This window comes from Rattus norvegicus, chromosome Y, assembly GCF_036323735.1.
Source record: "Rattus norvegicus strain BN/NHsdMcwi chromosome Y, GRCr8, whole genome shotgun sequence".
NCBI classification, from domain to species: domain Eukaryota; kingdom Metazoa; phylum Chordata; class Mammalia; order Rodentia; family Muridae; genus Rattus; species Rattus norvegicus.
In genome coordinates this window covers 50,482,386-50,504,824 of record NC_086040.1, presented here as the reverse complement: position 1 = coordinate 50,504,824, position 22,439 = coordinate 50,482,386, and the positions used below count along the sequence as shown (strand labels likewise).

The 22,439-nt window shown below is 44.1% G+C and overlaps 1 long non-coding RNA gene and 1 pseudogene across 1 annotated transcript in view; one reads left to right on the top strand and one right to left on the bottom strand.

Moving 5' to 3' along the window:
* LOC134484254 (uncharacterized) overlaps positions 1–1,409 on the top strand; it is a 40,690-nt gene extending 39,281 nt beyond the window's left edge. Inside the window, exon 3 of the long non-coding RNA XR_010061669.1 lies at positions 1,087–1,409. This is a non-coding gene — a long non-coding RNA (uncharacterized LOC134484254). The remainder of the gene's footprint in view (positions 1–1,086) is intronic.
* A 17,924-nt stretch (positions 1,410–19,333) lies between these two features.
* On the bottom strand, positions 19,334–19,916 carry LOC134484431 (large ribosomal subunit protein eL19-like; annotated as a pseudogene).
* Between the last annotated feature and the right edge of the window lie 2,523 nt (positions 19,917–22,439).

Below are 22,439 nucleotides of genomic sequence, written 5' to 3'. Positions count from 1 at the left end.
AGATGAAACCAAAACACAAGTTAAATAATTCAAATAAGGTATTAGCTATAATGGTAAATTTTGTAATTGGATGCATTCACTATCATTATAATTAGACCTGATATGATGTAGAGAATTACAAAGAGCTAATATGTGACTATTTCAATACAAACACCTAATATACAGTGACTAATTTCAGTTTCATTGACATTTTGGTTGGGTCACAAGCCTTTAACAGCTGAGGTATTTTTGTAGCCTCTTATGTGGAGTTCTCATGCACACTAAATGTATTTACTCTATAGTATGCAGGAGAGTTCACAAAGCATATATAATATAATAAACACAAGAAAAATAAAATTTCATAGCCATAATCATAGAAAGATTATTTGTCCTCAACATTTATGCTTGCATGTCAGAACAGGATTCAATGTACAATTGACTTAACACTCTTCCAGGCAAGCCACACATCCAGGGAGGGGCTGATGTGAGCGGATCCACACTGAGTTGTAGTGACCTAAATCTGAGCTGTTCTCGCCATACTGAACGTGTTACCTTTCATCCTCTGTGGCTGAGACCTTGTATGAACAATCCTAAGAAACCTTGGCTCTCCTGTTCTATCTGCAACTCATTAAGTCTCTCAGAAACCACGTTAGGAACCCCAGTGTGTTCCGTTACCATAACCTTTCTCTGCCTGAGGCATCTCATCTGTAAAATAAGAATAAAAAGCCTCTTTGTTTAACAAACACTTAATGTTGCTGAGACCCGGGAGCTGTCCTGGGTGCTGAAAACAGAGTACAGCCAGACACAGGTTCTGTGCTCATGAGAGTTAAAAGTTGAGCTGGGAGAGATGCATAATCAATACGATCATATATGTATATAATAAAGAACTTGGTAGTGGAAAAGCTTGAAAGAAAGAAAAATAAAACAAGAAAAGAACAGAGAATCAAAACAGAAGGTACAGGTGTGGTTAGACTGGAAATCACGCCCACTGCAAAACAGGCAGTATGGCACAAGTTCACTTCTGAAATAAATAACTCTAAAGATCAATTCTGTGCTCAGAAGAAAAAAGTGCCTATTAAAGATAAAACTTTTAATTTTTTTTCCCAGACAAGATCTAGTGGAATTGCTAACCATCTGGACTAATTGAAGAAATCTTAAAAGGGTGCCACAGAGACGACATAGTAATTAAGAATGCAAACTGCTTTTACAGAAGATCTGAGTTTGGATTCAGGCTCCCGTGTCCTGTGACCCACAACCACTTGTTATTTCAGCTCCTGGGGATATACCGCCTCTACTGGCTTTCTTGGACATAGTGCTTATATGTGTATACACAAACACACACACACACACACACACAAACACACACACACACACACACACGTTCACTCACAGAGATAATTAAAAATTAAAAAGTAGACTTTGAAAAAGAATGTTATAGAAGAATCATTTAAGGAGACAAAATAATGAGTCAGAAATTGATATTCATACACAGAAATCAGTGCATGAGGAACAGGGCAATTAAAACATGACTAAAATTAACATTTTCAGTCATGATTGCTCTGTAACATGAAATAATAGCAATATATGTTCACATCTGAAGTAAATATAAAATAGACAGCAAGCTAGAGCAGATGGGAAGGAGTAACTGGAAATATAAGATTCCACGGCCTACGTATTAATACATATAAATTAATACAAATAAGGAAGTATTTAAGTAGAAGTGAGTCTGCATTCTTTGACACATATTGTAAATACCAGGTGTGGTGGGAACACATAAAACAAGTGTCTTAATTTTTTTTAATATATCTCGATGCTGAGGAACAGGTATACCAGAACATCTGCTTACATCCTGCTACTAGAAAAAGAGTGCCCTCATCTTTAGTGCCCATTCTTGGGAAGGTGAATAAAAAAAAAGCCGGGTTATGACTACTGGGTTTGAAGAACATGTGGACTGTGACAAGTTGGTATCCAGAGTGACTGCAACATCCACAAAACACAGTACTGGAGAGAACAGTGAGAGATTCAAAGAAGATCACACTGTGGGCCTCCTTCTGCTGACTCTTCTACTAACAAACTGGGACAGGTAATTCCCCACACATTCCAGGTTCACATAAACCTTCCTCTCTTGCCATAGAGATCTCGGATCTTCCACTTTTCCAGGAATTTCTGGAACTACCCAAATGTTTCCAAGGATCTATAGGTCTTTCCACATTTGCCCAGGAGTGCAAAGTCTTCCCACAGATCCTGAAAAGAAATCACACTCTCCTCTTCCAGAAGGAGTGTTTTTTTTTATTCCATCTTTATTAAATTGGGTATTTCTTATTTACATTTCAAATGTTATTCCCTTTCCTGGTGTCCAGGCTAACATCTCCCTAGCACCTCCCACTCCCCTTCTAGAGGGGTGTTCCTCTCCTGATGCACCCCCACATTCTGCCCTTTCCCAACAATCCCATTCACTGGGGAGTTCAGTCTTGGCAGGACCAGAGACTTCACCTTCCACTGGTGCAGGACTCCCAGCTGCCGAGACGGTTCTTTTCTGCGCATGTGCACACACGTGTGCTGATGAGCCCGCAAACCCTCTATTCCTCTGGGAGAACGTTGCCCTAGAGATATAACAGCCAGAATGTAGGCATCGAGGCCCTGGCAGCCTGAGAGTCCTGCAGAGGCTGACAGTCTCCACTGCCCCTTCTGTGACAATCAGTGTTGAATGTCTGGGAATTCTGAAGTGGCTTTTGTTGTATCGACTGACTTGTTAGCAGAAATGTGAGAGCATCAGTAACCCACACAGAGGTGGCTCATATCTCACAGGTGACAGGCAGGGCACTTGTGCTTGCCCAGATGCCCTTTTATCGTGTGGATGTGTTTCTCTCCCTCTCCAAGCAGGCTTCGGTGCAGGGAAAAATCCCGTCCTCTCTCTCCATAAAACGATATTCAGCTCTGGTTTGAAAGTCAAAGAAACAGCCATGTGTGCCGTGGGACAACAATGAGGACAGATTCTTTTACGTATGCAAATGTATTCCGAGTGATACTTTGGATTTATAATTTTAAGATTATTACCAGCAGGTAATGAAATTAAGATTTCAATATCGTGCTCCATTTAAATGGCAGGTAAGCTTTTGGCTGGATCAGGAATCATCACCTTGTTGATTAAATACTAATCGGGCTGTGATGACATCCTGTAATTAGTTAGGGCTTGGGGGGGAATAAGATTTCCTTTGCTACCTGCCATTTTAGCTCAAGGCAACTTTGAGGCTTCAGGGAGGACGCTCTCAGTCTCAGAAGGTTTCCATTAGAAGGAGTAGATGGTTGAGCAGTTCTCCCATCTCCGGGTGAGAGTCTAATTCTAGACCTGGGTAATTAGATCAACAGTTAGATGTAACTGCAGACACACAATAGGATGCAGTTCAGGCTGATTAGCCACACAAAGCCATTAGGTGGATCAATGAAAACTCAGAATTTCTTTTCCAGAGCAGAACAATCCACACTGGAGCTGCGCGTGGGTGGCTGCAGGCTCGTGTCTCTACAGGTGCTCTCTGAGCCACCTGCAGGTATAGGATGGTGTACAGTCTTTGTCCCAAGCCTACAGTGAAGAGGTGCTCATCCTGTCTCCGGGCTAGAAGGAACTGAACTTCAGAGATGTCTTTGTTCAGGTCCATACAGCAAAGGGCAGGGCAGAGAGAGCTTCACTTTCGGTATGTCTGATCTTTAAGACTTCCTCACAGACACTGCTGCAAATCTCCACCCCCAACCATTGATCCCAAAGCAAGAGTGACCATCAAGATATCTAAGATGTGACTTCCACTGTGCACGGAGAAAAACTTCTGAACGAGTTGAGGTCTCTTCTAGGGTGCACAAGGAAAACCTTCCTCCAGTAACTCCCACCAGCTCTGGGGTGCCGCGAGAGGGAGCAGGCAGGGTCCCCCATCTTGACAGCTGCAAAGGCTGTTTCAGGCTCAGTCCCCACCTTCCGGGTTTAGAGTGGGTTGGGGGTGGTGGTGTGGAGAGCCCTGCCTGGACTATCTGAGATTGAAGAACACACGGAGGGGCTCCAGGCCACGTGCGCCCTCTAGCGCCAGTCAGAGAGACGACATCTCCGTGAGATCTCACCTGGGAGACCTGCATCCACCTCTGACCTGGGCACAGCCGTATCCCTCCAATTTGAGAGGGAAACCTGCCCTTTGTAGGTCCGTGAGCGCCTAATAGGGCTACAGGAAGAGCGTTTAGCTGCACAAGGTCTTGGATTGGGTCTTCAGCGCTACTTAAAGAACAAAACAGGGCATTTCGACCAACCCCTTTCTTTTTACATCAAAAACGGATAAATGGAGCCTAATTGCAGTTTCTACTTATGTATTTTATCTATCCATTTCCTCCTTTCTTTCCTTCTCTCTCTCTTTCTTTCTTTGTGTGTGTGAGAGATATGTATGTGTACTCATGTGTTTGAATGTGTATTGTGCAGACATGTGTGTATGTGTGATATGATGTCATAGATTTTCATTGCTTTCCTATCAGATTCTCCGCAGCAAGGTCTTTCAGTCAAAATCAGACTCATTGATATGACGAGTTCTGCTTGCCACTTTCCTCTCTGGATTCCCTAACTCTGCCGTCCCAGGCTTTAATTATAGTCAACCTCCACACCCACCCCCTCCGACCCCTCCCCCCATTTATGTGGGTTTCCAGGGGAGGGGAGTTGTACTAGGTCTCTGTGCTTTGATGGAAAGTGCTTTAGTTGTGGATCCATTTCCCTGGCTTCTGTAGTGTATGTCGGATGCTCATATTATACTGAGCGAGTGTTTTGAAATTTCAAAGGAAAGATACCTAAGCCATCTCAGGCCGGAGGGCCATGGCTCTTGGTGCATTTGGAATGTAGGTGGCTGTCCTCAGCCTCATCAGTGTCTCTAACACTGAAATTGTAACCTTTTCTTTTTCTTTTTTCCTTCTTCATTTTTTTTATATCAGTGTCTATTCATTATCCACAGTGCTGGGTTGCATCGAGACAACTTCCTTTAACCATGTCATGTGCTTTACCCTGTTCGACCTTCCTGCTTACCCCCATCCCCCACCCCCCGGCCTAGTCACTTTCCTTCTCCAGACCTTTGTCTGCCTTCATGACATATGGACATATTAGTTTTTTTTTTTTTGATCTGTTAAGAACCCATAAATATTCTGTAAAGAATTACAGGACTTGGGTTTGGAGATTCAGCTCAGTGGTAGAGTGCTTGTCTAGCAAGCGCAAGGCCCTGGGTTCGGTCCCAGCTTCAAAATAAAAAGAATTACAGGACTCACAACGAAACAAAAATTACAGTATTTGCTTCTTGGTGTCTGGTTGATTTTGCTTAATGCCGTGGGCTCCAGTTTTCCTACCAAACACTAAATTCAATCCCTTTTGTGGCTGGATAAAATTCCATTGTGTATGTGTACCAGGACTTATTCAATGGACTATTGATGGATGCACAGGCAGATTCCACATCTTGGCTACTGAAAATAGTGCCACAGTAAGCATGGTGTGCAGGTGTCCTCTGATGTGTTGGCTCTGAGTCCTGTGGGCTCGGTGTCCAAATGCTCAGGCTGACTGCCATTCACCGAGAGGCTCTGAGCCTAAGCTGTGTGCTCTCTTTGGATGGTGGCTTTGCATGAGATGACTGTGTTGTGTGTGTGTGTGTGTGTGTGTGTGTGTGTGTGTGTGTGTGTGTGTTTGTGTTCGGTGAATGGCTGTGCACCCTTACGTTGGGACTATTCATGGAGTTTATGAAGCTAGAGCTGTGTTGGTGAGCATTGGAGATAGATGTTCACAGCACCCCGTCCCTCTATCCCTCCTTACCCCTCAGCTTCCTTCTGCTCCTTTTCCCTTCCCCTTCTTCCTCCATTCCCCCTTTCAAGACAGTGACTCACTATATAGCCTACGCTGGCCTCATGCTTGCAATGATTCCCCTGCTTCAGCCTTCCAAATACCAAGAAGTCCTTTCCTTGGAGGAAGAGAGAGACTTTCAGAGGTGCAGTTGTGGGCATGGGTTGCCAGGAGAGGAGTAGACACCAGACTGTCTGACTTTGTACAAGGAAACTAGGACCAAAGCAGATAGAATTGGGGACAGTGAGGTTGGCCACTGTGCCCCCGCACCTAGAACCAGAGCTCTGGCAAGTCATGTTTTCTAAGGGATCAAGTCATGTCAGTGGTAGATAGAATATGGCACAGGGATCCTTGGGAACATGTAAAGCAGAAATTATTACCTACAATTTCTAGTCTAGGAGAAGAAAGGGCACCCAGATTGTGTGTGTGTGTGTGTGTGTGTGTGTGTGTGTGTGTGTGTGTGTTCATGTGTTGGGTCATAGCAGGAAACAGGGTGGATAGCTGGATTTCAAGATTCTCTGAAATTTGAGTATTTTCCTGAGCTTCTGGGTAGAGATATGGCTGTGTGGGTCTGTTTGGTATCTGATCCTTTAAATAGAGAAGGGCTTACATTGGGAGGGCCCATACCACGCAAAATGGACAAATACCAAATGGTTTCCCTCATTTTGGGGGCCCTAAAATTCTTTAAAGATTCATTGTGCTCATAGGAAATGGGAGAAGCAGGTCTCGGGGATTAAGGGGGTTGAATAGACATTGCTGGATGCAGAGGAAGAGGTGCTGCTCCTCTGTTAGCCAGCAGACTGGCCAGAACAGCATCAAGTGAACAGGCAAACCATGTTGTCATCACTTGGGGGAACCATGGTGAATTAGGATGAAAAGCATCTCTCCTGTCCCAAGCCAGATTCCCCAGGGCCTCTGGGCCATCTCAGACACTGACTAACAAAGGCATCAATATCAGAGCTGAGAGATCCACATCAGAAACTAGTCACATTCCTCAGTTTCCCCTCTGGAAGAAAGAGATCAATTACAGTCAGGACCAGCTTAGGCACAGCCTAGGTTCCAGCTGCCTTTTCCAGAGCCACCACCAGCCTTGTTAGTGAAGGTGATCTGGCACTGATCAGTGGGCTGCATTCTTGGGTTAAGGATATTATAATACAACCACTATAGGAGACATCTGTTGCTGGACATAGCACCGTAGGCATGGCCAAGCCTGGTTGGTTTCTATTAATATCATTCATGAATCAGAGGCTTAAGTGGATGGAGGGGTGAAAGGGTTTGTGGCTGTGGGACCACTTCCCTACTGGGGACTTGGCAGGACTTGGTCTACCCTGGACTTTCTCCAGGATCCTCCCATTATGTCCTTTCCAATTAAGGTGTTAAATCAGAGAGAGAATGGGTCCAGGTGGTATCCTGGAGACCGTGGCTCTGACATCACGGAAGCATCGTGTGATCATGCTTAATTAGCACATACTCGATGTTCTCATGCTCTTCTTCAAGCCAGTGGCCTCTGAACTGAACCCCATGATTATTGATTAGTGAGTGAATGTGAGACTGAAAGGGGGTGGGGCTGCAGTATTGCCCTGTACAGGGCAGCCGGATGTCTTCCTGTTGGCAGAGCCCACATCGGAATGACTGCGGCTCCAGACAGAGTGCCCAGGCCTGAGAATTTAAATTATGATCCTTGAATCCCTAACGTAATGAGCCATCTTCCAGCCCCTGGTGTTTTGTCTGATGAGTCGGCAAGTTGCATGTTTAATATGTAAGGAATGGGAACCATGAGGAATGGGAAAAAGAGAGTGTTTGCCTCCTCTGCCCACCCTCTCTGCTCCCAGGGAGGTTGTGGCAATGGCAGGGTGCCCTCATCTTCTCAGTGAACTGGACTTCGTGGATGTTCTCAGGACCATGGAGAGAGCCAGAGACGCTGCTTTGTTCTGCAGGATGTTTCTGACTCTGGATGTTTCTGGATGAATTCCAGGTGAAAGGATACCTTTACTTCACAGAGAGGGAAATCAAGAGGCTCGATTATTGCACCAGCATCTGGGGTCTGTGGGACCCGTGGGGAGGGCTCTGTCCTTTGTCAGCAGTGGGGGGGTCACTGGATTCTGCAGTCACAGACTGAGCAGTTCCTGTCCCACTCAGGGTCCTCCATTCAGGTAAAGCTGGATCCCCTACTACAACACAGGGAGAAATCAGTGAGTTTATTACACAGAGAAGGTGACTGTCACTGTTTCTGATTTGAACATTGGCATGTAGAGAGAGCTTTATACACAATTCTGTGGCTTTTCAGGCACCATTGTTCAAAAGATATAATTTACAGCAAGGTTGAAGGACAAAGTGAAGTTTAAAAATTAGCTAAAATATAGTGATTAAATGTACTTGTTTTTATTTAAATTTTTAGATTTATTTTGTTATTTTATATGTACCTGCACCTAGGTGCGTGTGCTATATGCATACGGTACCCTTAGGGATCAGAAGAGGGTGTCTGATCCATTCGAACTGGACTTATGGATGGTTGTGAGCTGCCACGTGGGTGCTGGGAATGGAACTCGGGTCCGCTGCAAGAGCATTCATTGCTCTATAGGACTGACCCATCTCTCTAGCCCATGACTTGTTTCTCTTAGGTCATTTTCTTTTTGTATATAAAGTTCCAAGATGATTTTATGAGTTACATCGTTTGGATGTAGTGATGAGAGTGGATTAGTAACAGCGTGAAACCAGAGGCCATACACTTCCTGACCCTCAGTAAGGACAGTTTCAATTGTGTGTATACACATATACACGCACGAGCGCGCGCGCGCACACACACACACACACACACACACACACACACACACGCACGCACGCATGCACGTGCATGCATATTGTTTACAGATTCCCTTGGAAGCCAGAAGAGGACCTCAGGTTCTCAGGAGCTGATTTACAGGCAGTTGTGAGCTGCTTAAGTGGATCCTAAGAACAGAATTTGGGTTCCCTGCGAGTTTGGAACATGCTCTTAAGTGATGGGCTCTCTCTTCATACCCATGTGTTTTACAGTCTCGACTGAGATATCTTTAGGAAAACGTGCACTATCTCTGCAGGCAGCCTTGGCTGGGTCGGTTGTGTTGATGTTTCTGATGCTCAGCCATCAGGAGACAAAGGCTAGACCCCAGAAGATAGCTTCTCTCCATTTTAGCGTCACCCTTAACTCTCCAGGTCCTCTATCCTGTCTTGTTCGAACCACAGGCACAATGCTGCTTCCTCCAGGACTCTGCAGGTGTGTTCTCGTCGGCTGAGCAAGGACGTGAGGCTAAGAATAAAGGTCACCATGACTCAGTGCCTTTTGCTGTACTATTTATGAAACGTTTTGTCTGGAATGAGGGCCGGGACTGGTTCAGGTGTGTAAATTAGAGACAGCCTCAAAGTCTCTTGAGTTGAGCCTCTTTTATAACCGTAGAGTCTCTCTGGGGAGCACGTCGCCAATCAGACCACCTTTACCCCTGAAAGGATGGCTGAACACAGGCTTTGGGGCCGAGATACTTCTGCAAGCTGGGAGACTGTGGAGTCAAACTGCTGTCCGTTCCTCAGCTTCCCAGCTTCTGTCACATGTAGCTCTTCAGCTTGACATCACAAACTGGAAGGGAAGAGAGCTGGGAGCTCATTACCATGGGTGTCTTGGAAAGTTTGGGGGTGAGTTCTGCATTAATTAAGCCTCATTTGAATAATGAGCATATGCTATTTATTTTCTTGGAGAGCTGCTCTGAGGGAAGCAGGGAGGCTTCTCCTATAGGAAGCCTGGTGGCCCATGGGCCCGCCGCCCATCACTTGGGGGAGGGAGGGGGAGGCAAGGGTGCTATTTTAAACTCTCTGTTATTGAAGGAAGCACCCATAACTGGAACATTGTTGGGTGGTTTGTCAGCTGTTTCTGTGAGAAAAGGCCTGAGGTCAGTCATGTTTTCTCCAGTCCTTTCAATGTTGCTGTCTGCCGTGCATAGGAGATGGTCTAAAATATGCCCATCTCATCTCCCCAAAACATGTGCTCTACTTCATTTTTTATGGGAATGAGTAGAATGGTGGTGAACTTGGGATCATGTGGCTACCTTAGTGGTCATGAGGGGGACTCCACAGGAAGAGAGGTGTTCTCACACCAAACACCCAGATCTGCCTGATCTCGCCCTGGGTGCTTAAAAAGGATGGCATCTCTTCACCAAAAAGCAATGATTCCTCTGTACATATGGATATTTAAATCCTATCGGGGCTCATGATTTAGTCTAGGTAAAACAAGCATCCTATGTGCCTTTTCTCTGTGATTTTTTTTTTTTTTTTTGCAATTGGCTGGGCAGAGTGACATCATTTCTCATGTGATACAGGAAGAAACCAGCCAGATTCCTTCAGCTCTGTAATTAAATCACATACCTTCATGCCTTTGGCTTCACCCAGCAATCTTCCTTCTCAGAACTACTTGCCCATCAGTCTAGGACAGAGTTCAGAGCCATAAAAAAAAGTACAGAAGGCTCATGCCTGATTCTGTTGAGTGTGTGGTTCAAGAACTCACACATGCTGGCACTTACGAGGCTGCACACTGGAGCTTCACACACTTAACATTATGATATTGCAGAGGAGGGGAGGGGCTGTGCACACATGCTAATTTCATACTTCAGGGAGATAAAGGAATTCATGTTCTTGGGGTTTTAGAGCCACCCAGACCCAATGAATGTTCTTCACGCAAACATCATGAGTCTTTAAGCAAGACTTTAAAACAAGGGTGCAATTATCGTATATGTGAAGAGACCCTGTGGTGGTTTGAATGTGCACTGACCAGGAAATGGCACTATGAGGAGGTTGGCCTTCTTGGAGGAGGGGTCTCCCTCTGAGGGTGAGTTCTTGAAACCCTTCTCCCAGCCATGTGGGAGACAGTCTGCTCCTGGCTTCTTTTAGATGACGATGTAGAACTCTCAGCTCCTTCTCCAGCACCATGTCTGTCTGCACACTGCCATGCCCTCTGCCTTGATGATCATGGACTGACCCTCTAAACCTGTAAGCCAGCCCTGATTACATGTTGTCCTTGTTCATGGTGTCTCTTCTCCACAGTGGAAACCTAACTAAGACCCCAGACTGGATAGTTCATGGGATTGCTCAAATATCCTTGGCACCATCACTCTTTTATCTTCTGCAATGGCCAAACCCAATCTCTCTCCAGTCCAGGGTGCTCCTCCAGTCTTGGTTCTCACAGGACTCCCCTGTACAAGGCACTTTCGCTCAGAGTCTCCTAGTGTCTACAATACCACCAGCCATGGCATCCTCTTCTTTGATAGGGTGAAGTCTATTCTCGAGGACGGGCACCACATCTCCATGTGGTTTTGTTAAGTAGCAAAGCATCTCCAGGGACAGTGCACAGATTCTAGGGCTTAGGGAGACGGCTCAGCCACGATGAACACTTGTTACTCTTGCAGAGGACCCAGGTTCTATTCCCAGCATCCATATGATGGCTCACAGTTGAACTTTTACCCAGTTTCAGGAGATCTAATGCCCTCTCTTGGCCTCTTCAGACATCAGGCAGGCACGTGGTGCACACAGTTCCGTGTAGCCAGAACATTCACACATTTGATAATGTAAACACATCTGAATTTTAAAAGGTATGAGCTTGGGTTATGGGCATGGGTGATCCTGAGCGTGGATTCCAACAGCTCTCTATTAAGGGTAGGAGGGACACCAGGAGTTTGGATGCCGGTGGCTGTAGGTGAGGGAGCACCATATGGTCATGTCAGTATGATGCCTCCTGGTTTGGAAGTGCTCATCTCACGGCTCTGATGGTGCCCATGAGGCAGAGGTCTCATCACTGAGCTTGGGAACAGTCAGCTCTGGGGGAAGGCGGCAGGTGAATGACTATGTCTTTCTTCAAATACAATGAAAGAGGTTCTTTTCCCCGTGTTTTCTGTCATCATAGAGTTCTAAAAAGCCCCGTGGTCCAGATGAACTTAATTTGAAAGTCATTACAATGGAGATGGGGGGTGTGAGCTGACAGTTCATTAAGGAAATATTTAATGAGCAAAGAAAAAAGTGCCAGAGTTAACATTATAAACACGATTAATGAGCAGGGTGGCTCCAAAAATTCATAAAAGAAAATAACAACACAACACGCAGGTCCTCGTCTCTGTTGGCCTGACAGGCTTCTGAGAGTGTGTCCTGATTTGTTTGTGTTAAATGGTTGAGGCTCTAGGCTTGCCCACATGGCCGATGTTTTCTCTCATCTGAACTTGACAGGAATAACTTTATGTTTTTGTGTAAACACTTTCCTAATGCCATAATCACTTTAGCTGATGTGGGCTCGGGTGTTTGCCAGCCAGTTAGGGATGAAGAGGCTTAATGTGTTTCTTCTTTAAAAACAAAAAGAACAACAATAACAACAACAACAACAGCAGCAACAAAAAAACCCCAAAACAAACAAACAAACAACCAAGTTTATATATTTTTAAAAAAACCACAACAACTTCATATTCACCAGAATAGTAAACTGGAATTTATGTTGTCTGGTGGGTACTTATTCCTCTCTCTAGAGCGCTATTTTATTAGGGTTTCCAGAGAAACAGAAATGGCAGAATGAATACACATTGTCTTAGGTAGATTTCCATTGCTGTGAACAGACACCTTAGGCAGGGTAACTCTTTTTTATTTTTTATTTATTTTTTTATTAACTTGAGTATTTCTTATATACGTTTCGAGTGTTATTCCCTTTCCCGGTTTCCGGGCAAACATCCCCCTCCCCCCTCCCCTTCCTTATGGGTGTTCCCCTCCCAACCCTCCCCCCATTGCCGCCCTCCCCCCATAGACTAGTTCACTGGGGGTTCAGTCTTAGCAGGACCCAGGGCTTCCCCTTCCACTGGTGCTCTTACTAGGATATTCATTGCTACCTATGGGGTCAGAGTCCAGGGTCAGTCCATGTATAGTCTTTAGGTAGTGGCTTAGTCCCTGGAAGCTCTGGTTGCTTGGCATTGTTGTACTTTTGGGGTCTCGAGTCCCTTCAAGCTATTCCAGTTCTTTCTCTGATTCCTTCAATAGAGGACCTATTCTCAGTTCAGTGGTTTGCTGCTGGCATTTGCCTCTGTATTTGCTGTATTCTGGCTGTGTCTCTCAGGAGCGATCTACATCTGGCTCCTGTCGGTCTGCACTTCTTTGCCTCATCCATCTTGTCTAATTGGGTGGCTGAATATGTATGGGACACATGTGGGGCAGGCTCTGAATGGGTGTTCCTTCAGTCTCTGTTTTAATCTTTGCCTCTCCCTTCCCTGCCAAGGGTATTCTTTTTCCTCATTTAAAGAAGGAGTGAAGCATTCACATTTTGATCACCCATCTTGAGTTTCGTTTGTTCTAGGGATCTAGGGTAATTCAAGCATTTGGGCTAATAGCCACTTATCAATGAGTGCATACCATGTATGTCTTTCTGTGATTGGGTTAGCTCACTCAGGATGATATTTTCCAGTTCCAACCATTTGCCTACGAATTTCATAAACTCGTTGTTTTTGATAGCTGAGCAATATTCCATTGTGTCGATGTACCACATTTTCTGTATCCATTCCTCTGTTGAAGGGCATCTGGATTCTTTCCATTTTCTGGCTATTATAAATAAGGCTGCGATGAACATATTGGAGCACGTGTCTCTATTATATGTTGAGGCATCTTTTGGGTATATGCCCAAGAGAGGTATAGCTGGATCCTCAGGCAGTTCAATGTCCAATTTTCTGAGGAACCTGCAGACTGATTTCCAGAATGGTTTTACCAGTCTGCAATCCCACCAACAATGGAGGAGTGTTCCTCTTTCTCCACATCCTCGCCAGCATCTGCTGTCACCTGAGTTTTTGATCTTAGCCAATCGCACTTGTGTGAGGTGAAATCTCAGGGTTGTTTTGATTTGCATTTCCCTTATGACTAAATATGTTGAACATTTCTTTAGGTGTTTCTCAGCCATTCGGCATTCCTCAGCTGTGAATTCTTTGTTTAGCTCTGAACCCCATTTTCAATAGGGTTATTTGTTTCCCTGCGGTCTAACTTCTTGAGTTCTTTGTATATTTTGGATATAAGGCCTCTATCTGTTGTAGGATTGGTAAAGATCTTTTCCCAATCTGTTGGTTGCCATTTTGTCCTAACCACAGTGTCCTTTGCCTTACAGAAGCTTTGCAGTTTTATGAGATCCCATTTGTCGATTCTTGATCTTAGAGCATAAGCCATTGGTGTTTTGTTCAGGAAATTTTTTCCAGTGCCCATGTGTTCCAGATGCTTCCCTAGTTTTTCTTCTATTAGTTTGAGTGTGTCTGGTTTGATGTGGAGGTCCTTGATCCACTTGGACTTAAGCTTTGTACAGGGTGATAAGCATGGATCGATCTGCATTCTTCTACATGTTGCCCTCCAGTTGAACCAGCACCATTTGCTGAAAATGCTATCTTTTTTCCATTGGATGGTTTTGGCTCCTTTGTCAAAAATCAAGTGACCATAGGTGTATGGGTTCATTTCTGGGTCTTCAATTCTATTCCATTGGTCTATCTGTCTGTCTCTGTACCAATACCATGCAGTTTTTATCACTATTGCTCTGTAATACTGCTTGAGTTCAGGGATAGTGATTCCCCCTGAAGTCCTTTTATTCTTGAGGATAGCTTTAGCTATCCTGGGTTTTTTGTTATTCCAGATGAATTTGCAAATTGTTCTTTCTAACTCTTTGAAGAATTGGATTGGTATTTTGATGGGGATTGCATTGAATCTGTACATTGCTTTTGGTAAAATGGCCATTTTTACTATATTAATCCTGCCAATCCATGAGCATGGGATATCTTTCCATCTTCTGAGGTCTTCTTCAATTTCTTTCCTCAGTGTCTTGAAGTTCTTATTGTACAGATCTTTTACTTGCTTGGTTAAAGTCACACCGAGGTACTTTATATTATTTGGGTGTATTATGAAGGGTGTCGTTTCCCTAATTTCATTCTCGGCTTGTTTCTCTTTTGTATAGAGGAAGGCAACTGATTTATTTGAGTTAATTTTATACCCAGCCACTTTGCTGAAGTTGTTTATCAGCTTTAGTAGTTCTCTGGTGGAACTTTTGGGATCACTTAAATATACTATCATGTCGTCTGCAAATAGTGATATTTTGACCTCTTCTTTTCCGATCTGTATCCCTTTGATCTCCTTTTGTTGTCTGATTGCTCTGGCTAGAACTTCAAGAACTATATTGAATAAGTAGGGAGAGATTGGGCAGCCTTGTCTAGTCCCTGATTTTAGTGGGATTGCTTCAAGTTTCTCTCCATTTAGTTTAATGTTAGCAACTGGTTTGCTGTATATGGCTTTTACTATGTTTAGGTATGGGCCTTGAATTCCTATTCTTTCCAGGACTTTTATCATGAAGAGGTGTTGAATTTTGTCAAATGCTTTCTCAGCCTCTAATGAAATGATCATGTGGTTCTGTTCTTTCTGTTTGTTTATATAATGGATCACGTTGATGGTTTTCCATATATTAAACCATCCCTGCATGCCTGGGATGAAGCCTACTTGATCATGGTGGATGATTGTTTTGATGTGCTCTTGAATTCGGTTTGCCAGAATTTTATTGAGTATTTTTGCATCGATATTCATAAGGGAAATTGGTCTGAAGTTCTCTTTCTTTGTTGGGTCTTTGTGTGGTTTAGGTATAAGAGTAATTGTGGCTTCATAGAAGGAATTCGGTAGGGCTCCATCTGTTTCAATTTTGTGGAATAGTTTGGATAATATTGGTATGAGGTCTTCTATGAAGGTTTGATAGAATTCTGCACTAAACCCGTCTGGACCTGGACTCTTTTTGGTTGGGAGACCTTTAATGACTGCTTCTATTTCCTTAGGAGTTATGGGGTTGTTTAACTGGTTTATCTGTTCCTGATTTAACTTCGATACCTGGTATCTGTCTAGGAAATTGTCCATTTCCTGAAGATTTTCAAATTTTGTTGAATATAGGTTTTTATAGTAAGATCTGATGATTTTTTGAATTTTCTCTGAATCTGTAGTTATGTCTCCCTTTTCCTTTCTGATTTTGTTAATTTGGATGCACTCTCTGTGTCCTCTCGTTAGTCTGGCTAAGGGTTTATCTATCTTGTTGATTTTCTCAAAGAACCAACTTTTGGTTCTGTTGATTCTTTCTATGGTCCTTTTTGTTTCTACTTGGTTGATTTCAGCTCTGAGTTTGATTATTTCCTGCCTTCTGCTCCTCCTGGGTGTATTTGCTTCTTTTTGTTCTAGAGCTTTTAGGTGTGCTGTCAAGCTGCTGACATATGCTCTTTCCTGTTTCTTTCTGCAGGCACTCAGCGCTATGAGATTTCCTCTTAGCACAGCTTTCATTGTGTCCCATAAGTTTGAGTATGTTGTATCTTCATTTTCATTAAATTCTAAAAAGTTTTTAATTTCTTTCTTTATTTCTTCCTTGACCAGGTTATCATTGAGTAGAGCATTGTTCAATTTCCACGTATATGTGGGCATTCTTCCCTTATTGTTATTGAAGAACAGTTTTAGGCCGTGGTGGTCCGATACCACGCATGGGATTATTTCTATCTTTCTGTACCTCTTGAGGCCCGTTTTTTGACCAATTATATGGTCAATTTTGGAGAAAGTACCATGAGGAGCTGAGAGGAAGGTATATCCTTTTGCTTTAGGATAGAATGTTCTATAAATATCCGTTAAGTCCATTTGTCTCATGACTTCTCTTAGTCTGTCGACATCACTGTTTAATTTCTGTTTCCATGATGTGTCCATTGATGAGAGTGGGGTGTTGAAATCTCCCACTATTATTGTGTGAGGTGCAATGTGTGTTTTGAGCTTTAGTAAGGTTTCTTTTACATATGTAGGTGCCCTTGTATTTGGGGCATAGATATTTAGGATTGAGAGTTCATCTTGGTGGATTTTTCCTTTGATGAATATGAAGTGTCCTTCCTTATCTTTTTTGATGACTTTTAGTTGGAAATTGATTTTATTTGATATTAGAATGGCTACTCCAGCTTGCTTCTTCTGACCATTTGCTTGGAAAGTTGTTTTCCAGCCTTTCACTCTGAGGTAGTGTCTGTCTTTGTCTCTGAGGTGTGTTTCCTGTAGGCAGCAGAATGCAGGGTCCTCATTGTGTATCCAGTTTGTTAATCTATGTCTTTTTATTGGGGAGTTGAGGCCATTGATATTGAGAGATATTAAGGAATAGTGATTATTGTTTCCCTTTATATTCATATTTGGATGTGAGGTTATGTTTGTGTGCTTTCATTCTCTTTGTTTTGTTGCCAAGGCGATTAGTTTCTTGCTTCTTCTAGGGTATAGCTTCCCTCCTTATGTTGGGGTTTACCATTTATTATCCTTTGTAGTGCTGGATTTGTAGAGAGATATTGTTTAAATTTGGTTTTGACATGGAATATCTTGGTTTCTCCATCAATGTTAATTGAGAGTTTTGCTGTATACAGTAACCTGTGCTGGCATATGTGTTCTCTTAGGGTCTGTATGACATCAGTCCAGGATCTTCTGGCCTTCATAGTTTCTGGCGAGAAGTCTGGTGTGATTCTGATAGGTCTCCCTTTATATGTTACTTGACCTTTTTCCCTTACTGCTTTTAATATTCTTTCTTTATTTTGTGCGTTTGGTGTTTTGACAATTATGTGACGGGAGGTGTTTCTTTTCTGGTCCAATCTATTTGGAGTTCTGTAGGCTTCTTGTATGTCTATGGGTATCTCTTTTTTTAGGTTAGGGAAGTTTTCTTCTATGATTTTGTTGAAGATATTTACTGGTCCTTTGAGCTGGGAGTCTTCACTCTCTTCTATACCTATTATCCTTAGGTTTGATCTTCTCATTGAGTCCTGGATTTCCTGTATGTTTTGGACCAGTAGCTTTTTCCGCTTTACATTATCTTTGACAGTTGAGTCAATGATTTCTATGGAATCTTCTGCTCCTGAGATTCTCTCTTCCATCTCTTGTATTCTGTTGGTGAAGCTTGTATCTACAGCTCCTTGTCTCTTCTTTTGGTTTTCTATATCCAGGGTTGTTTCCATGTGTTCTTTCTTGATTGCTTCTATTTCCATTTTTAATTCCTTCAACTGTTTGATTGTGTTTTCCTGGAATTCTTTCAGGGATTTTTGCGATTCCTCTCTGTAGGCTTCTACTTGTTTATTAATGTTTTCCTGTGTTTCCCTAAGTGTGTTCATGTCTTTCTTGAAGTCCTCCAGCATCATGATCAAATACGATTTTGAAACTAGATCTTGCTTTTCCGGTGTGTTTGGATATTCCATGTTTGTGGGAGAATTGGGCTCCGATGATGGCATGTAGTCTTGGTTTCTGTTGCTTGGGTTCCTGCGCTTGCCTCTCGCCATCAGATTATCTCTAGTGTTACTTTGTTCTGCTATTTCTGACAGTGGCTAGACTGTCCTACAAGCCTGTGTGTCAGGAGTGCTGTAGACCTGTTTTCCTCTCTTTCAGTCAGTTATGGGGACAGAGTGTTCTGCTTTCTGGTGTGTAGTTTTTCCTCTCTACAGGTCTTCAGCTGTTCCTGTGGGCCTGTGTCTTGAGTTCACCAGGCAGCTTTCTTGTAGCAGAAAATTTGGTCTTACCTGTGGTCCTGAGGCTCAAGTTCGCTCGTGGGGTGCTGCCCAGGGGCTCTCTGCAGCGGCAGCAACCAGGAAGACCTGTGCCGCCCCTTCTGGGAGCTTCAGTGCACCAGGGTTCCAGATGGTCTTTGGCTTTTTCCTCTGGCGTCCGAGATGTGCGTGCAGGGAGCAGTCTCTTCTTGTTTCCCCGTCTTGTCTGCCTCTCTGAAGGTTTAGCTCTCCCTCCCACGGGATTTGGGTGCAGAGAACTGTTTATCCGGTCTGTTTCTTTCAGGTTCCGGCGGTGTCTCAGGCAGGTGTCCTGCCGCTCCTGGGCCCTCCCCCATGGGAGCCCAGAGGCCTTATACAGTTTCCTCTTGGGCCAGGGATGTGGGCAGGGGTGAGCAGTGTTGGTGTTCTATTCCGCTCTGCAGCCTCAGGAGTGCCCACCTGACCAGGCGGTTGGATCTCTCTCTCACCGGGTCTGGGAGCAGAGAGCTGCTGCGGGCTGAGATCCGCGCGTGTGGGACTTCCGGTAAACACAGAACGTGCCCGGTCCTAGAGAAATTCTGCTTCCATGTGTCCCAAGCTCACCAGGCAGCTTTCTTGCAGCAGAAAATTTGGTCTTACCTGTGGTCCTGAGGCTCAGGTTCGCTCGTGGGGTGCTGCCCAGGGGCTCTCTGCAGTGGCAGCAACCAGGAAGACCTGTGCCGCCCCTTCCGGGAGCTTCAGTGCACCAGGGTTCCAGATGGTCTTTGGCTTTTTCCTCTGGCGTCCGAGATGTGTGTGCAGGGAGCAGTCTCTTCTGGTTTCCCAGGCTTGTCTGCCTCTCTGAAGGTTTCGCTCTCCCTCCCATGGGATTTGGGTGCAGAGAACTCACTCTTTTTTATTTTAAGGCTTGTTTTATTTTAATGACTGATCATGTGAGGCCACAGTGAGGTCACTATGCACAGATGTGAAGGAAGCTTTATTTCTTGGTCTCTTCCTCGTTGGACAGAGTCTTGATGATCTCCTCCTTCTTGGCCTGGAGGTGCTCCTCCCACGCGTTTCTGTGCTTCCCTGGTCTTAGACCTGCGAGCCTCAGCCTGGTCAGCCTGTAGCTTCTTTCGGGCCTCATCTGCCTTTGGTTTGAGGATCTGCTCCATAAGAATCCATTGGTTTTTGAATACATTCCTTTTGACCTTCAGGTACAGGCTGTGATACATATGGCGGTCCATCTTCTTAGATTCCCAGTATCTCCTGAGAAGCCGGTGCAGGATCCTTATCATTCTCATCCAGGTCACCATCTCAGGCACCCAAGTGTTGGCAGTTCCCTTTCTCTTCCCTATGACCATATGCCTGCCCTTCAAGGTGTGTTTCTGGCAGTGAGTCTGAGGATGGACAGTTAGAGGCTTCCAGATGATCAGGCCATCTTCAATCAGCTTCCTGATCAGCTGACAGGAGTTGGCATTGGCGATTTTATTGGTCTCATTGGGGTCCAACTGGACCTTCTTTTTACCTCAGTGGAGGACACTAGAGGCTAGATTCTTCTGTAGCCTGAGCATGCTCATGGCTGCAGACTCAGCAGCCAAGGTAACTCTTATAAAGGATACGGTTCCACTGCAGCTGGCTTACAGTCAGGGGTTCAGTCCATTGTCATCATGGCAGGAATCATGGGAGCATCCAGGCAGACTTGGTGCTCGAGGAGCCCAAAGTTCCTGATGCACAGACAGCAGAAAGGGATTGTCTGTAGCACTGAGCATAGATGGAGTATATACAAATCTCAAAGTCCAGCCACCACAGTGGCAAACTTCCTCCAACAAAGTCACACCTACTCCAACAAGGCCATACCTAATAAAACAAGGCCACACCCACTCCAACAAGATCACACCTACACCAACATGGCCATACCTCCCAATAGTATCACTCCTCATGGGTCAAGCTTTCAAACACATGTTTCTATTGTGGCCCACTGCTATTCGATCCACCAAACACATTAAAAGGTAATTTGGGCTTCCACATATGTGTGCATGCACATGTGTTAACTGGGTTACTAATTATTTCTCTCTCTCTCTCTCTCTCTCTCTCTCTCTGTCACACACATGCAGAGTCTCTCTTACACACACACACACACACACACACACAAACACACATACACACACATACACACACTGAGCAAAAAAGTTAACTTCTGGAAGAGGGATGCCCAGACTGGATGGATAAAATCAGAAATAACAAATTGTGTTGGAACATGCTGTGAAGGAAGAGGGAGACCAGAGGGAGAGTTGTGAGTGTGGCTGTCTGCTTCTGCCAAAGTGTAAGGCCATAGAAACCCAATGTCACCTCCTCCAGGTTCTCAAAGCCACAGCTCTAACTGAGGTATAGTTAGTCAGTGATGTCGGCTGTTTGTCTCTCTCTCTCTCTCTCTCTCTCTCTCTCTCTCTCTCTCTCTCTCTTTGTGTGTGTGTGTGTGTGTGTGTGTGTGTGTGTGTGTGTGTGTGTGTGTATGTGGTCACTTTTGGTGGTGAATATGACCACAACCCCATGTTCATCAGTTCGTGATCCCGAAAGTGCTTTGGGCCCATCTTAAGTCATCACAGCTCTCAGTGCCTGAGGTTAACTGACTTCCAGAAAGCATCTTACTTGGGCTGACTAATGTTTCATTACATCACAAGGACATTTTCTAGTGTAGATAAAATAAACACATATATGTTAGAATAGACAGAGACTTGAAAAATGGAAGTGGAGTAATATCACTACCGAGTTTGCATTAAAAAACATATTTATTAGAATTCTCCAGGATAGTTGCAATTTCCCATATAACCTACACATGATTGCCATATATTATCATCTTACATAATCATATGAAAAAAATTAGGAGAAATTAACCTTTGGGAAAAAAAAAGTACTTTTTTTTCCTTCCCAGCTCCCGCTCCCACAATGACAACTCTGAAACTGATTATTTATTAACAAATTCCTGAGCCACAAACTTTGGCTCATTCCCGGACTAAGTTATTTAACCCATTCAAACTATTCTGTGTCTTCTATATGGTTATTTACTGCTCTTTCATCCCCATTCTTAGCATCTTCCTCAACATCTCCTTTAGCATCTGCCGCAGCGTCCCTCCCTGGGTCTCCTTTTATACACTATTTCCCAGAATCCCCTCTTCCTGCCAGTGTCCCGCCTTCTATTTCCTGCCTCAGTTCATAGGTCATAGACTTTTTTATTGACAGGTGATGCTTAGAAGAGATTCTCTCTATACACCTCGGTGCATTAACATCAACTAAAGGACTCATTTTAAGTTCTCGTTTTTACTTTTGTTCATGGGTCTTTTTTGTGTTATGTCATGTGGCTGCCGAACCTGCAAAGGCCAGAAGAGGGAGTCAGATCTCCCAGAGCCAGAGTCAGTTGTGAGGATGCTAAGGGTTCTGAGTAGCTGAGCCATCTCTCCAGCCCCTAAACGACACAATTTTGTCACAGCAAGGGGAAAACTGGACACTACTACTCCTATGCCTTTTCACACTATAGACTCCAATCCACACTGTATTTAGAAGCTAAGTGTCCTGTAAATGTACTAAAGTTTTTTGATTCCCACTTCGGGGGGTACCTATCCTTGCGATTCCCCTAGACTTTGAAGGTTGTCAAGGTATGAATGGCCCGTTTTCCAGACTCTTTTCTTATGATCCACCTGTCTGGTCTACTGAGCCTCCGTACCCTCGATCCTGTAGGTCCTCGATCTCTGATGACCCCCTCACCCTTGTGGATTCATGCTTTCGAACACTAATTTCCAATTTTTCTTGTGCAGCCGTAGGGAGGTTTGGCACCAACTGATTTCGTTCAGCCTGTGCTATTTAACAGATAAAGGTCCGCTGAAATTTAAAATATTCATTTGAATAATTTAATTTTATATAGATAGTATTATGATCTGGTGTGGAATTCAAATATTTCGCCACCAAGGAACTGAATTTAGGACGTTGTGTAACCTTTTAAAAACCATTCTCTGGTTTTAAAATTGGTGTGTGTGTGTGTGTGTGTGTGTGTGTGTGTGTGTGTGTTCATGTGTTTCACAGTGTCTAGGTTCCCATCTACAAAA